Source organism: Neofelis nebulosa, chromosome 4 (assembly GCF_028018385.1).
Source record: "Neofelis nebulosa isolate mNeoNeb1 chromosome 4, mNeoNeb1.pri, whole genome shotgun sequence".
Taxonomy (NCBI): domain Eukaryota; kingdom Metazoa; phylum Chordata; class Mammalia; order Carnivora; family Felidae; genus Neofelis; species Neofelis nebulosa.
The window spans coordinates 42,577,200-42,594,403 of NC_080785.1; the positions used below are offsets into that span (position 1 = coordinate 42,577,200).

General features: G+C 41.7%; 1 long non-coding RNA gene across 1 annotated transcript; it reads left to right on the top strand.

Annotated features, from left to right (window-relative positions):
- The first annotated feature begins 602 nt into the window (after positions 1 to 602).
- LOC131509133 (uncharacterized) lies at positions 603 to 9,955 on the top strand. The gene is made up of 4 exons (XR_009260305.1): positions 603 to 2,712; positions 3,874 to 3,942; positions 7,742 to 7,945; positions 8,771 to 9,955. It is a non-coding gene; the product is annotated as an uncharacterized LOC131509133 (long non-coding RNA).
- The last annotated feature ends 7,249 nt before the right edge of the window (positions 9,956 to 17,204 follow it).

Here is a 17,204-nt window from a genome sequence, read left to right on the forward strand (position 1 = left end):
AGGCAGGGAGGAGAAGAGGAGAGCCTCCCACCCATCCTCTACAGATACTCATATCATTCTTCACATTAAATGCTCCAACCATCTCTAGTCCCGTGCAGGTGGGCATGGGGTGGGGAAGGGCTGAGAACTCTGTTACAGGCATTCCGAAAACCACAGTAGGGTTGGAGTTCCCTGCTTCCGCACAGCCATTTGCCCTCCATCTCTTTAGTTACTGGAGTACCTTCCCTACTTCTTCATTGGCTAGTGTTCATCAAATCCATTTCCTCTTTTTCCTGGCTACACAGGTAAGACCACATTTCCCAGCCTCTCTTGCTGTAAGTTGTAGCCATGCGACTGGGTTCTAGCCAATAGAATGAGAGCAGAAGTCATCAGTGTCACCTATAGGCCTGAGCCAACAGACCTCTTTCCCTTGTGCAGACTGATGCAGAGGACCACAGCACCAGGAGAGCTGAGTGATAAAGTGGTTGGGCCACAATAAAGAAGCGATCCTGGTCCTTTCATCTCCACTTGAAAGATAGCCACCCTTTAATCATCAGGAATTTCCATTCTGGAAAGGGAGAGATGAACTCTTATTATATCTAGGGGTTGTTTCAGCAGCCAGGGTTACCATAACCAATAACAACTGACTTCTAATAATAGCGTTCATCCTCCTGGGGACTTAGCCAGAGACATTAACTGTTCAGATGTCCTGCAGCTGTCTGGAGACTCCCTGATCTTTGATATTTCATTTTAAAGGCTGAAATTCCTTCATACTTTAGGGGGAAATCATGGCTCTCCTCTTCCCACCTCCATCCCTACCAGCGTCTCCTGGGGTTCCTGAAAGACTTACTTTTCTCCTGATCGCATCTTGCTCTGACATCACACAGGTAAGCAAGGACATGATGGGGTTCTTTGGTCTTTCATGTTTCTTAGAGCACCATTGTCTTCCTTCTGCATTCAAAACAAGTTCTGGTTTGAGTGGAAACCATGGAAATTGTTGGCTTGTTCTCTCTTTGAGTCCTGCTGAAGTCCCATGCACCAGGGTCCACTGAAATTCTGTACCAATGGGGGTATTGCAAACACTGACTGTGAATGGGGAGGCAGAGAACAGTGGATGTGTTACTACACCTGTCTCCTGTGCTCGGGCACAGGCTCTATTGTCCTATCAGACTAACAATACAGAGATTCACAGATAGGATATTAACCGTTTTAAGAGGATGAAAGCAGAACATTAAATCTCAAAAGGGATTCTTTGCTCCTGGGCCCTTATGTGACTGCACAGTTCACGAGCCTCTGAGTCTAACTCTGGAGAAGTACACCCCTTTTGTCCTTCCTCTCGCTGGCTGGCAGAGCAGGTGTGTGAGGCCGGGGGAAGAAGGGACAGATCAGAGGGGAACAGATGAAGACTGCATGATGTAAAACCTCTTTCTGATTCTTCCACTGGAATCATCTGCGATGATGTTTGTGAACTGGATTTTCCTTTGGGGAATGTAATTAAGTGTTGCATCATGCGTCAGGCCTCTTGTGGAACAAAAGTAGAGCCAAAAGATGGGGCATTGGTGTGCAGGTTACATGTGCAGATTTGGGGCTAGGGATGCACACACAACAAACAACTTTGAGTAATTGAACCCTGTTCTTTAACATCCTTTGCCTGACCTGCCACTGGGAACTTTTCTCTGGTGTGGACTCTCCCAAATCCTGCCTCCTGGCCTCTCTGGGTCCTCACTCTCTCCATTAACCCCCCACCCCCATTGCCTTTGGAAGTGCAAAATGTTTTCTACTTTATTTGCAGGGCAGTTATTCCCACTTCTGATTGATCCTGATCTAATAGGCCAAATTATGCTACCAAGTTAATTGCTGGAGGAAAGAAAAACAAAACGACAAGCAAAAACGTGGCTTATTTCCTTTAAGAATTTGGCTGCCAGTATTTACATAATTATTTTTCTCCCAAATACTCTAGTAACAGACTTTCTTGACATGGTTTTAAAACCCTCAGAAATCCATCCCTGCCTCCCTAGGTAAGTGTGGAGACTCTTCCTCTGGTCTCCTATAAAATCTTGTGCATATCATACATATACCTACATATACATATAGTCAAAAATCAACAAAGCCAGACGTTAAAATGCTAAAATAGATTTTATTCAGCAACTATTGATAGCTGAGAAAGAGCTGAGCTCCCTTCCAATTTGTGCAGTGGTGACTGGGCATTTCAAAGTGGAATGAGGGAATCGGGAGAGGGGTGGTCAGGGATGTGAAAAATTACAACAGGTTGGTCAGTTAAATGCATCAAGTCAGCTGTGTTTGCTGGCTGGTAATTGAGGCTGACAAATGAGGATTCTGTCCTCCCACAGAAACTGGGGAACAGAGGCCCTATTCTTCCTGATGATTACATTCCAGAGAAATCGCTTTCAGGTCCTTGAGAAAGATGCCACTGCCACATATTGTCAATTGTAAGCCCTTTGTAGTAAATTGTTAAGCAAGGCATCTCATGTGTACAGTCTGCTCAGCCGCATAAGAAAGGGCCCTGGGCCTGGAACAGTCCTTACCGGGAGATAAGGGGCCCACACAGTCTGCCCTGGGCTTGTCACCTTGTGTGGGAATATCTTCCCGTTTCAGGTGTAATGTGCTCCTTCTGTGTCAGCATGTGTCAGCCATCCTCAGGCACACCTTCAGCCTTCAGTATTTCCAGCTCCAGGGGAAGAGTGGAGGCCCTTCCACCGCAGCAAAAGATAGGTGAGCACAGCCCCATTGCCTCGTGTCAACTGTCAGGGACCTCCACTAGCCATGGGGTCCAACACACATTATTGGAGCTGATTTAGCTCTGTCTCTGCTCTTTCTATGTGAGTAAATCATTGTTTCATCCAGTGCTTGACCGTGTTGGCAGCCCTGAACTTTCTCAAAAAAGCAGTGAGAACTGGGCCATCTTAGGGACATGGCCTTATGTTACTAGAAGCCCTGCCAGAGTTTGGTCATCTTAGTGTAGGAAGAGGTTTGGATGGAGTAGTGATGTGACAAAAAGTAGTTCTACAGCTCTTAACATAGGCATAGACATAGACATATTCATACACAAACACATATACACAGACACAAACGCACACATACACATACATATGCACAAACACAAACACATATACATTCACATACACACATACATATACACAAACACAAACACATGTACATACACATATACATACACAAACATATACACATACACAAGCACATACACAAACACATACACATACATATGCACATATACATATATATATCACACACATGTAATCTTTTTCAATGAACTTTCAAAGATACTCATCCCTCGGGCATAAGGCAACTCTGCCCAGAGGAAGTCCAATTTTACAGGTCATGCTCTAACCCTAAAGGACAACAGGAAAAAAATCCAGATCCAGTACAAAATATGGTCTCCTCTGAAGGGCTGCTATGGCCATTCTGTCTCACAGCTGTTTCTTCTTCCTCACCGAGCTGCCAGGAGTCTCAGGTTTTGAGTGAGATGATTCATCATAACAACTACACTAGCCCTCGTGTTCCTCTTTTTTCCTCTAGTGATTTGATTTCCTACTTTTATTTCTTCAACTATGTTGTTTATATGTCCCTGGATGTGAGGATGGTCGAGGCAGGAAAAGAAACTAACAAATATGTGGCACAAGCTTAGGTTTTTGCCTCAAACTTTACCGTGGCTTGTATCTGTTACGGGTGTGGAGAGCTAGAAGCTAATTTGGGAAGAATTCATGGTGTGAGTCTTCAGTGAGCATGTCCTTCATACAAGGCACAGCTGTCAAGGCAGTCCAGAGGAGGAGGGGGGTGTCTTAGTTTTCTATTGCTATATAACAAACTACCACAAATTTAGCTGCTTAAAACAACATACATTTATTATTTCAGTTTCCAAGTGGAATCCAAGCACATCCTACCTAGGTGCTCTGCTTGTGGTCTCCTAGGGCTACAATCCAGGTGGGTATCATTTGGGGTACAGTCCTTACTGGAGGCTCTGGAGGAAACCCTCTTCCAAGTTCACTCAGATTGTTAGCGGAGGTTACCTTATAGATGTAGGATTGGAGGCACTGGCTTTTTGCCAGTTGTCAGCTGGGGCTACCTGTAGTCTTTGCCACCTAGACCTCCCCTCCCCCCATATGGCCTCTTACTTCAACAAGCCAGAAGGAACATCTCTAGGGTGAGTCTACTTAGCATGACAACATCTTAGGTAATCATAGGAATGATATCCCATCACCTTTTATACTCTGTGGGTTAGAAGCAAGTCACAGCTTGAGTCCACACTTGAGGGGAAGGATTCCACAAAGGGGTATATGTTGGGAGTCAAGGATTATGGGAGAACACATTGGAATCTGTTACCATAGGAAGATAGAATATACATATTATCAATTATAGCTTCTGGCCTCAAGGAGCTTATGACAGAATTTAGCAAAAAAAAATGTATAAATATGTACTAATACATCAAATAGAAATATTATAATCCATAGGCAACAGAAATCACATCAGCTTACAAGATCATGAGTATTTTCTGAAGGGCTGCCACCTGGGCTCACGTCTGTAAGCAGAAGACATTTTGTGGGAATGGAGTCTGCAAAGATGGGCAGGGACCAGATTTTGTTGGGTGCTAAGTGCCAGGATTTTGCAATCTATCACACAAGCCTATACTTCCACTTCCACACATAGGGTAAGTGGTGCTGTGCTGGGAGTTGATATTCAAACCAGGTAAGCAAGGCCCTTCATGGAGCATTGGTTTTACTAGAATACTTCCTGGGGAGGAAAACACATTAGTTTTTATATTAGGGTAAGTGTCGCGGAGTAGGATGCAGAACTGAAATTTATTTTTCTTAAGATTGGAGACTCCAAATCATTTTTCCTCTGGCTCTGGTGGAAATTATCGAGAAGGAGCAGCCCTGAGTAGCTGCTGGCCAGAGCAGCCACCAGATATGGAGGTGCAGGGCAAGAGGAGCCAGACACACATGCCCCTGGAGGATGGGAGACAGATGAAGGGCCCTCAAATAAGGAGACTTTTCCTTGACCAGGTCTTCCCAGCCTAATCCATGCTGTTTCCTACTAGTGTGAGAAAGAGAAACAAGTTTAAAACTGACAGCAGAAATCTTTAGGGGGTTAGGCATGTTGGGACTTTTTCCTCCCAGGGTTAAGGCTACTTCAGCAGAGTTTTGCAGCTGGGGGGGAAAAGGGAACAGTCTACCTATCTTGGACTCTCCCTCGCAATTGCGAAGAGGCAAGCGCTGAAGATTTAGACCGGTGGCTGGCAGACCAAATCCATGGTGAGCCAGGCAATGGTGTTTGCATATTTAAATGATTGGGGAAAAAGATAAAAAGAAGAATAAGATTTCCTGACACAGGAAAGCCATATGAAATTCAAATTTCGGTGTTTATAAATGTAGTTGAATTGAAACACAACCTATTCACTCCCTTATGTATTGGCTATGGCTGCTTTCACAGTTCAACGGCAGAGCTGAGAAATTACAACAGAGGACAGTGGCCTACAAAGCCTAAAACATTTACTATCTGGCCCTTTACAGAAAATGCTCACCTTGCTTAGAACCTTCACAAGAAGGGAGGCTCCAGTGGACGCTAACCTTTTCCCATTTGACTCCATATCCTCTGCTCGGTCTTCTGCAGTGATGTCTGTCTACATGCAAGCTTCCCAAACTGCTCTATGAAATGGTAATAGGTGTTCTACGGAGCAGAAAAAGTTCTGTAGTAAATCAAATCCTGGGTTTTAAAAAAAGGATAAAATGATTTTGCTACTGGAAATGTTCTCAGCTCTTTAAATATACTTTGTGGTAATCCAAATTGAGGAGATAAATTTTAGCATTTCCCAAAGTTATTACCTCACTCAATGATTTCTTTTAAGGAATATCTATTATTATCTCCAAGTGTTCCATACAACACAGGTTCGTCAATACTACTCCATACCTTTATCACATATCAAGAAATTATGTTCCAATTTGAAGCAAATCTCTCTTCTTAGTGCAGTCCCCCTTGATCTTCCATTCCCCTCTTCGGACATATAAATTTGCTGGGACGATTGTGCATATCACCCCTTCCCTCACTAGAGGCATGCTTACTCTTTTACTGTGCCCCCCTCCCCCCAATCTGTGATCTCATTCTCCCCCCTCCTCACAAATCTCCCCTTCACGGACATGGGAAGGCAGCAGTTTTCAAGCTGCAAGTTATAATCCATCAAGGGGTCATGAAATTGATTTAGAGGGTCAGTGACCAGCATTTAAAAGCCAGTAAAATAAAAGAGGATATAAAATATCAGAGTGCATCACAATAGTACTTGGTGAAATTTTTGTATGGGTTATGGGTCACAGCATAAAATGTATTTCTTACTTTGGGCCATTGTTAAAAGTGTTTAAAAGCCATTGTGCTAAGGTGCTAACCAAATAAAAGAACACAGCAAAGTCTTGTAGCTAACATTTGATTAGCAAAACTGTTGTATCTGTCCCACTATTAATTCTTCTCATGCGTTTCAACCCCAGGGTATCCATTTTAAATTGCAAACATAAGGACCCAAGGACTGCGTCTTTTGATTAACCTCTATATCTTCTACCCCTGACTGACTGTGGGACTCACTTCCCTATGGAGGCTGCATAAATATTTGATGTCGATAATGAAATGAAATTAAAAGCTAATAGTATAAGCTCTCCAGTTTCTACTGCCACTGCCTGTTAAAGGATGGGCAATAGCCCTCTATGTCACGTCCACTTCTGTATGGCCTTCCAGACCCCTCGCTACACACAACCTAAGATGACCCAAGGAGCACTTCTTCTCCCTTCTTCAGCAGAAAGTGCACACCTGTGGCTCCAGCCTCTTCCCCAACTGCAATCTCCCCATGTTTCCCCTCTTGCCAGTCTCTGCACTAGCCACCATCCAGGCACCCTTGTGTGTCTACACACACTGTCGCTCCCTCTGCCTCACAGTTTCTCCCTCCACACTTTCTGCATGCTGAAATCCCTCTTACTTGTGAAAGTCCATGTTGCATAGACGTCTGTGTAGCCTGAACACATGGAGCTACTTGCATTATTTTTCATGGCCCCATAGCACCTTATTCAAGCAGCTGTACAGAAACAATGACCCCGAGCTGTAAGTTTTGATGTGTCTATGGCCTCCTCTTGCCCATTGGCTTCTCTAGGGCAGGGGCTGTGTTTTATTTCTCTCTGAATGTTCCATGCCTGGAATGGTGTGGCTCAAAGTAGGTGCTGGTAGTGTTTTAAGTATAAATGAAAAAGAAGAGTAGTATGAAGTATCAGAGGGATGCAAAGTTTTCTTATGGGATACACAACATTCCTTTCTCCCCCAAACTCCAGCCCCTCTCCAGCACCCAGGACAGAGCTGCCTGGCAGGCTGCGGAATCTTTAGATCTGTTAGTGGAACCTAGAGAAGATGCACACATGCATTCCAAGGATCTCGGGCACAGAACTGATGCGGAGCCTCTTCTGCATGGACTAACTCTCCAGAGATTTCCTGTCAGGCCATTCTGCATGCAAGGAAGAAGTTTTAAATGCTCATAGAACTCTAATGTGACCACAAGCTAGTACGCCTGGTAGTGGATGACTAATGACTTGTACAATGAGCCCAAATGCGAGCTTTATAATAGCTGTGGATATGGAGGGCTGCAGAATTAAGAAGTTTTGTTCTGAACCTCTTGCAAGCTTTTCTGTTTAGATCCCACTCTTATACACCCTCCTTCCACCCCACACCCACCTTGTCTTTGTTTTCCCCCCAGAACTACAAGACCATTTCTCTCACCCCGAGCCCACCAGGATGACCCGACCTGCAGTGCCCCAAACTTGTCTGTGTGGCAACAGTGTTTGGTGCCACCGTCCATCAGAGCAGTGCCTTCTCCAGGGACTAATTCACCAGAGGCTGCAAGATCGTCTGCAGGATGTGCCTCACTGGAGTCAAAGAAGTTGCTGAAAATTGAAAACAGGTGAGCCATGGGTTAGATTCCACCAGGAAATCCATGCACAACTCTAGGAACATTTACCTTTAGCCACATAAACCCCAGAATAGAGAAGGAAAGTAAATAAGGCCCCTAGGCAAGTTCTGGCCCTCAACCAGATGTAAAGGGAAAGTGATCTGCGGGATTCTTCATTCTTCTTGGGATTGTGGCTTCTCAAGAAGCAGAACTGAGATTCTTAAATTTAGTCGTGAGGTTGCTGGCACCAGGCAAGAGATCAAGTAGCACCAAAGAGGAGCAGACCACACTTGATGGAGGCTGACGATGAATTCCTCTTTAATTAAATTCAACCCAGTGGGCAATCCACGGTGTACACAGACTGTATTCAGCTGTGGGGCCCCAAAGGCCACTGAACACCTGAGTGTCAAAGACACTGAGGCAACAACTCCAATGCTCATCTCATTCCTTCCAGGCATGCTTGCACCTAGTGACCCTCCCCCACATCAAGACACCACTGTCTCCCCGCCAACCCCCCCACAACCCCGAGGAATTGGAGTCTTGTCCTCATAACCTCCATCCCTCTCACTTACCTCAAAACCTCAAGACTTCCCTCCCTAGATATCTTTAAATTTTCCTTACCTTTAAGAGAAGAAGAGCATGAGTCAGGGAGGGGAAGAGAGAGAGACACACAGAGGATCTGAAGCAGACTCTGAGCTATCATAAGAGAACCTGATTCTGGGAACAAACTCACAAACTGCGAGATCATGAGCTGAGCTGAAGTCCCTTACTTAGCCCACTGAGCCTCCCAGACACCCACACTCCCTATGTATTTTTAAATCCCTTCCTCTTCCATAGAACCTCCCCAGTCCTTTGAGTGATCAACCAGCCTTGGGTGACCTGGCCCGTGCCTAGCTCTCCAGCCTCAGCCCTCTCTGACACCCTCCGACTTGACATCTCGTGCTTGGGGGCCTGCCCGCAGCCCTGCAGCAGGAAATGTAAGCAGAGGCAAGTGGCAAACAGGACAGAATCTGTAGCATATATAAAAATCCGACAGTTTTCATGCATATGACATATGTAAACAGTTACTATGGATCAGTAAGCAAATCATGAGCTGTCCACAAATAAAAATCTATATATAAACAGCCATCCGAAAACAGAAAAATATATGTAGGGAGAATAAACATAAGGGATAAAAGCCCAACCATTATAGTAACAAAAGAAATACAAATTAAAAGGGCAATGAATATTTTCTGCCTTTGTAGGTGAAGTAAGGGGTGAATTAAGACCTCTCCTATGAGGCTGATGAAGTGCAGATTAGCAAAGATTCCTCATGGGAAATTTTACTGCGTGAAAAAAGTCTTTTAAAATGTGTAAAACAGTGACTAAGCAATTCCACTGTTACAAATTTATCCTGAGGAAATAATTAGTAGATTGAGAATTTTTTTCACTTTGGGTATGTATAACACAGTGTGGTTTCTAATGGAGAATACTTAGAAATAATCCAAAGTGCCAACAATTGGGTACTTTTAAAGTAAATTCCATACAATACACTATACGCATCTATTTAAAAGGGAAGTATGGAAGTATAACTGTTGACATGAGACGGATGTTTGTTCGTAAATTTTTAAGAGAAAAAAGTTTATAAAAATATGACACTATTTTTTATTTCAAAAAAGGTATATGTATGAAATGACAGGGAGAGTATACACCAAACCATAAACACTGGTTATACCTAGAATGGACTTGCTGGTGATGAAATTTGGGGGAAGCCTTTCTACATTTTTCCATCTTTGAACAATAATACTGATTTATTGGTATAATAAAAAGTAGTTTAAAAATAACTCAAATAAAATTGCCGAACTTAGAGTTATTTATTATTGAAGGAATAGACTTGAGCAACTTAATTTTTAAAATAAAGCCAGCCATTTACTTCAATCCAGAAGACATTTATCCATCTAAGAGCCAGGCGTGGTTGTGTGTTGGTGTAGGGAACACTGGTAATTCACACAGTCGCTTAAATAAACCTTGTTAAATTACAAATTATGAAAATTTGTTTGATTTATGAGTCTTGACTATCATGCCCAAGCTGTTTTAGTGTTGATGAAGCTAGGTGATATAAAGAAAATGCATTTAAAACTTAAATGACACAGTTACATGGGTATACACATGTCAAAGCTAATTGAACTACACATTTAAGATTGGCCCATTTTGCATTAGGCAATCATACTTCAAAAATGTGAAGGCAGAAAAATAAAAACATTCATAAAAATGACATAAAATATTTCACATTTTTCATCTTGAGCTTTTAATGGGTCTGTAATGTTGAATCAATTAGAAGCCAGAACACAAGAGTACTTCCACTTTTGACTGATGGATGGAGTAGTTGGTGTCAAACAAGTCTCCCACTGAAAGCAACTATGGAAGCTGGATAAAATAACAACTATTAGAAGTCATCAGGGAAAAAACAAGGATGCCATGCTTCCTTATCAAGGCCTAATTCTCACACTATGAAAATCCTATAGAGAAGGGAATGCATTGACATGAGCTGGACATTCTGTGCTCTTGAGGTATTTTCTGTCCCATATGTTGTGTTTGTGTGGAGCTCAATACTGAGAAACAAAGAAGAAAGAAATTTTTGAGAAGGTAAAATCTAAGCAGAAACTTTGATTTCTGGAAATGCTAGAAAGAAAAAAGAATAAAAAAATGAGTTGAGAACACACAAAGAAGGGGCCCTGATAAAACTCTAAGTTTTGTTGAAATTCTTAAAAGACACAACTTATAAGTAGGGGAAACCAGGAATAGATCTGATGCCACTGAACACAGATGATGTGCCAATACTTTGTCTGCCTTCCAGAGGTAAGCAACATCTTTCAGAAGAAAATAACATCATCTGGAGCTTCTGCTATTTTTCATACATTTTGATATTCAATAAAAAATTGATATGAATAATAGGAAATAGAAAGAAATCATTGAAGATTAAAAGACAAAAGTCCCAGAAGATAGACTGTCACCCAGAATCACATAGATGTTTGAGTTATCAAATACAAACTTAAAGATAACTATGATATATACCAAAAAAAAAAAAAACTTGGAAAATGAAGAATTTTATCAGATAATTGGAATCTATGAAAAAACATCAAATGGAAGTCCCAGAACTAGAAAATGTAGTAAATGATATTAAGTATTCAACAGATGGGTTTAGCAGCATGTTAGACATGGAAGAACAATGAACTAGTTTAACAGAAAGTTGGCCAACAGAAAATATCTGGAGTGAACCACAAGGAGAAAACAATGGAGGGGGAAAAAAGATGGAAAATAAGAATACAGAAAAGAGTGAAGACACTCAGGGAGTGTATAATTGATGTTCAAAAATGGATAATCCATCAACAGATGAATGGATAAAGATGTGATATATATCTGTATATATATATATATATATATATATACACATATATATATATATATAATGAAATATTACCCAGCAATCAAAAAGAATGAAATCTTGCCATTGGCAACTACATGTATGAAACTACAGAGTATTATGCTAAGCGAAATTAGCCAGTCAGAGAAAGACAAATATTTTATGACTTCCCTCATATGTGGAATATAAGATACAAAACAGATGAACATAAGGGAAGGGAAACAAAAATAATATAAAAGCAGGAGGGGTACAAAACATAAGAGATTCTTAAATACAGAGAACAAACTGAGGGTTGCTGGAGGGATTATGAGTGGGAGGATGGGCTACATGGGTAAGAGGCATTAAGGAAGACACTTGTTTGGATGAGCACTGGGTGTTATACATAAGGATTGAGCCACTGGAATCTACTGAAATCATTATTGCACTATATGATAACTAACTTGGATGTAAGTAAATTAATTAATTAATTTAATTAAAATGAATAAATAAGATTGGTAAAGTAAAAAAAAAATGGACAAAAAGAATGAGAATAAGACATAATATTTGAAGGGATTGGCAAAGAAATTTCCAAAACTGAGTTTCTTTAAAAAAAAAAAAAAAAAACAAGGAGAGGCTAGATTCAAGAAACACAGCAAGCCCTAAGTATTAGGATAAATACAAAGGAAACCACATCTAGGCACAAGTAACTAATTGTTTAACACCAGAGACAAGGCAAAGATCCTGAAAGCAGTCAGAGAAAAAAGATACATTTTCTACAGTAAGTCTTAAGTCTATTTTTTAACAGAAATTATGGAATACAAAAAATAAAACAACGACAACAAAAAAGAGTAAACATCACATCTGCCAGGGAAATACTGAAAGCTTTCCCCTGAGATTGGGAATAAGAAAAGAATATCTGCTTTCACTGCTTTCATTTATCATTGAACTGGAAGTCCTAGCCAATACAAAAAAGCAAAAAGAAAAATTTAGAAATAGGAAGACTTGGAAGAAAGATGGAAAGGTGTCACTATTCACAGATGACATGACTGTATACCTTACTCCCAGGGAGTCTAAAGAAATGAAGAGATGGAAACAAATCCAGGATTGAGGGGCAAGGCAGACAGGCTAGGAGTCCATTTGCCACAAATAATTTGTCATGTGGATTAGCCACAAGGCTGATGATTCTGAGTCCTTTTTGAGCAATTAGACATTGCTGACTGTGACATTAGCTCAGGAACTTTTGAAGATCCCCTAGGAAGGACACTATTAGCAATTTTTTAAAGCCATAAGGCAGCTTCCTGTGTATAACCATCCCCAACCTCTCAGCCATTCAGAGTCCAGGCCACTGTCACCTCAGTCAACCCAAGAGGAAATAGATGAGCCACTAACACCGTTGGAGCATGGGCCCATGTAAAGAAAGTACTTTCAGCCCTTTCTGGAGTTGATGTTCTTGAACGTCTGATTTACACTCAGACCATACCGAGAGTTTGGTTGGTCACTGAAAGGAGTAAAGTGGCTTGTGAACAATATCTGAACATCCATGCCTCCTCTGAGTGTACATGCATATGAAGAAAAGTGAAACCCAGTTTCCTCACTTCCCAATAAAGATAAGTTGAATGCATTCCATTGTTGAGCTTCATTTTGTTTCCATGGCTAGCAAATCCTTTGAGATAAATGTGTCATCTCCTAACGATCAGAACTGGGTAGTTTTTGCATCTCCAGAATTGGGAAGTTCTTCTTCCTAATACAGTACCTGTATATGTGGGTATGGTGAATATGTTCCAAGCGTAAGCCTAACTTAAAAGATTGACCCACTACTGTTCTTAGTAGAGAATTTTATTAGTAATGCTGATCATTCCCATCTTAGACATATAGCACATGCTGCACTCAGAAGGGTTAGGATTAACAGCACAATAGCAATGCTTGAGCTGAAGTCTAGACTGACTCTGAACTCAGAGCAATGACTGCAATGACTTGTGAGTAAAGAGAGGGCCAAGATAAGTGTGTGTAATGTCTCACTCATATTCCTTTTATTCATGATCAAAAGGGACCTACTGCATCTAAAAGCCACAGGTAAGCCAAATATGGACAGAGTGTTGGTGCATGGCTTGGTATGTGGGCAGTGGGTGATTCCTAGAAACAGTGTGTTTATTTCACTTTTTTTTAATCTTAATGTGTGATATGGATATAGTGAAGTCCATAAATCTTGACTTAAATTTTTACGAAGTGAGTACCATGTACTTACTATCCAGATAGAGAACATTTGAATTCCAGAAGCTTCCCTTATGACACAAACTCTGTATTCATTAAACAATTCCTCATTCTCCCTAACCCATCATTCTGCTTTCTTTCTCTATGAATTTGACTACACTAGGTACCTCTATAAGTGGACTCATACAGTATTTGTCCTTTTGTGACTGGCTTATTTCACTTATAATAATGTCTTCATTATGAACATGGGAGTGCAAATAACTTTTTGAGACCCTACTTTAAATACTTTTGGGTAATATATACTGTGAAGTCAAACTGCTGGATCATATGGTAATTCTGTTTTTAATTTGTTGAGGGGCTGCCATGCTATTTTCCACAGTGGTTTCACCATTTTACATTTCCCCCAACAGTGCACAAGGGTTCCAATTTCTCCACACCTTTGGCAACACTTGGTTTTTTCCTTTTTTTTTTTTTAAATAATAATTATCCTAGTGGGTGTGAGGTGGTATTTCATTGTGGTTCTGCTGAACTTCTTGACCAGCGCACGCACTATAAGATCCAGCCCCAAGAAACGGCCTGCCATGCTGGCATCCTGGCCAGGCCTTCTGAGGAAGAGTCTGAACAGAGAGGGAGAGAGGATAGTTCTTAGAACTCATAATTGGTTCCTGAAATGGCCATTTGTTGAACTTAATTGTGTGTTAGGTCTAAGACATACTATGTCTGTCATGCACACATACACAGTTAAGGTGTAGACCTATGAGGGGGGAGTGATCAAATCGGATAATTTGCTGAGTGAGTGCCGAATTTCTGGAAGTGAGCACCATGGCTGGTTCTCCATTGCAAATAAAAGAAGTCATCTTGTGGGAGGTTATTCAGCTACAGAGCTATAGAGCTCTTTACGTTATACGTGCTGCATGTCTGTACAACCGTGACGATGGGACAGAAAAATAGGGATAAAATGAAAACAGACCCCGCCAACAGCCAGACTAAAGTGGGGAGGCCTGAGAATGAAAACAGAAACTACACTTGTGAAACATAAGCTATCCTTAAAAAACAGATCAATCGTGACAGACCATTGGGGCTCAGTCTTGAAACACCAGCTCCTCCAGACTCCTGTGCACCGACATAATACCTTGGAGAGACAGCCCTAATGGTAACTCTGCACAGACTTGTGTGTCCCAAAGATAAGACTGCTGGCTTTTCCAGACACTCCCTAGTTTACAAAATCTCATCAAATCCTGCCAAGACCTTCCTGTGACTAACTCCAGCCCCTAAAACCTTCTTAAGTACCCCTCCCTCTCTCCTTATCCTCCCTTCTGAGAGGCTCCTGAGCTTCTCGGGGTATGTATTCTCCATTGCTGCAAGATTAATCATACAAATAATTTTGTTGACTACAAGTGGACTCCGGTGGTCTTGGGCTGCAGGGCAATGCTAAAAGTCAGACTGTATGCAGTGCCTGAAGCCAGCTTTCTCTGATGCCACGATTCTGGAAAAGAGCAAAGCCACTCTCTCTGGCTACCTTTCACTTTCTCCCCACACTTTCTCCATCCTCATTCTCCAAACTCCTGGACACCTCAGGCCTTATACTTTTATTTATGAAAGCTTCTTATAAAAATGAATAATTTAGCATCATGAGAAACGTATCAGGCTGACCTAAGAATAAAGCAATCAAAATCACATTAAAATTATATCATGATTTTTCCCTAAGACTCACTAAGGAGCCATGAGAAAATCAGCCCATCAACCTCTTGTGAAATCCCAGTGTAGTGTTTAACAAATTTTCTGCCTTCGGATAACTTCCCCACCATTAATTTTCTTTTCCCTTAGTGAAAGTTTCATTTCATTTCTTTAAGGTGACATCATGAAATAGTGAAATAAAATGTGCCAGGGGTCCTGGAGTCACATCCCCCATACCTTTACTTCTCAGCTTATGGTGGGCAGAGTGCTGACTCTGCTTTCCCACCATCCAGGGAAAGTGGGAGAGGGCTTTCCTCTGCCCAGCCCCCTCCCCTCCCTCGAGTCATTCTCCCTGCTCTCTAGAATTTGCTTAACACTGTGGAGACAGAACCAGACCCTTCCTAGTGGCCTGGAGGGAAGAGCCTAGATCTCTTATTCATGCCTCGCTCCTCCCATTCTACACACAACATGGCTTTGGGAGCAGTTTTGCACACAACCTCCCTCTCTCCTAGCCAAAGTAGACGGATCTAGAAGAGGTAAATGAATCCCTTCATGAAGAATTTCACCCGAGGCAGAGAGAAACTGGGACTGCAACATACAAATTCAAGAGCTGTCAGTGGCCTTACAGGCTGGAAACTGGGGAAGATGGTCCAAAGCCAAAGGGAAGGATGAAATGGAGGCTAAGAGAAAAACAGTAAAGATACCCATGCAGATTCCTTATGGAGTGCCTGGGTCCCGAGCTTCCTAAGGCCCCATGGCTTTTCTGTTCTTGGAGTCCAAGAGCTTCTGTGGTATCCTTCCATTGAAAATTAAGTTTTGCCCAAGCCGGCTCCCATGGGTTCCTGTAACTTACAACCAAAAGAGCCCGAGGAATGCACAGGTTTCCTGGTGTAGAGGAGCTTCACACCCTGCAAGAAGGGAGCACACTCCCCAACCCCAGGACTGTACCATCTCCCTTAGTGAGGTCCTTCTGTCCCCTGAGCTGAGTTAGCCACCCTTGACTCTGCTCCCCAGTCCTCCTGACGTGATCCTGCCATGGCGCTAGCCCTTCATTCTGTGGCCACGCGCAACCTGGACTCAGACATCGTAATTCAAGGTCAAGGGCTGGGTCACTTCATTACACACCCCTTCTTCCTTGTTATCATTGCCCTGTTGACTGGGATCCAAAATTGTACACACTGCCAGTTTATGTGAAAAAGATGTGAGTTCCTTATTTTCGACTAATGATGGAATCTTCCTTTCAACCTGTGGATAATGCACGTGAAGTTTACTCTGCATCTTTTCTTCAGCATAGTTGACACACAATATTATATTAGTTTCAGGTGTATAATATAGTGGTTTGACCAGTTTATATGTTATGCTTTGTTCTCCCCAATGCAGCTACCATCTGTCACTATATGTCACTATTACAGTATCATTGATTATGTACCCTATGCTGGGCCTTTTATTCCTGGTACTTACTCCATACTGACTGGAAGCCTGTATCCCCCCACTCCCCTTCACTCATTTTGCCCACTCCCCACTTCTATCCCCTCTGGCAACCACCAGTTTGTTCTCTCTATTTATAGGTCTAATTTTGGTTTGGGTTTGTTCATTTGTTTTGTTTTGTTTTAGATTCCACTTATGAGTGAAATCATATGGTATTTGTGCTTTTCAGTCTCACTTATTTCACCTATATAATACCCTCTAGGTCCATCCATGTTGTCTCAAATGACATGATGTCATCTTTTTTATGATTGTGTAATATTCCATAATATATATTAGGAATTCCATACATTCCATGACATATAAATATTCATATATATACGTATATATATACGTATATATATGAATATATATATGTGTATATATATATATATATATATTCACATCTTCATCCCACGTCTTCCTCTTTCTCATCCATTCTTCTATTGATGGACACTTACATTGCTTCCATATCTTGGCGGTTATAAATAATGCTACAATAGACTTATAAGCGATGCCGCATATATTTTTTTCAAA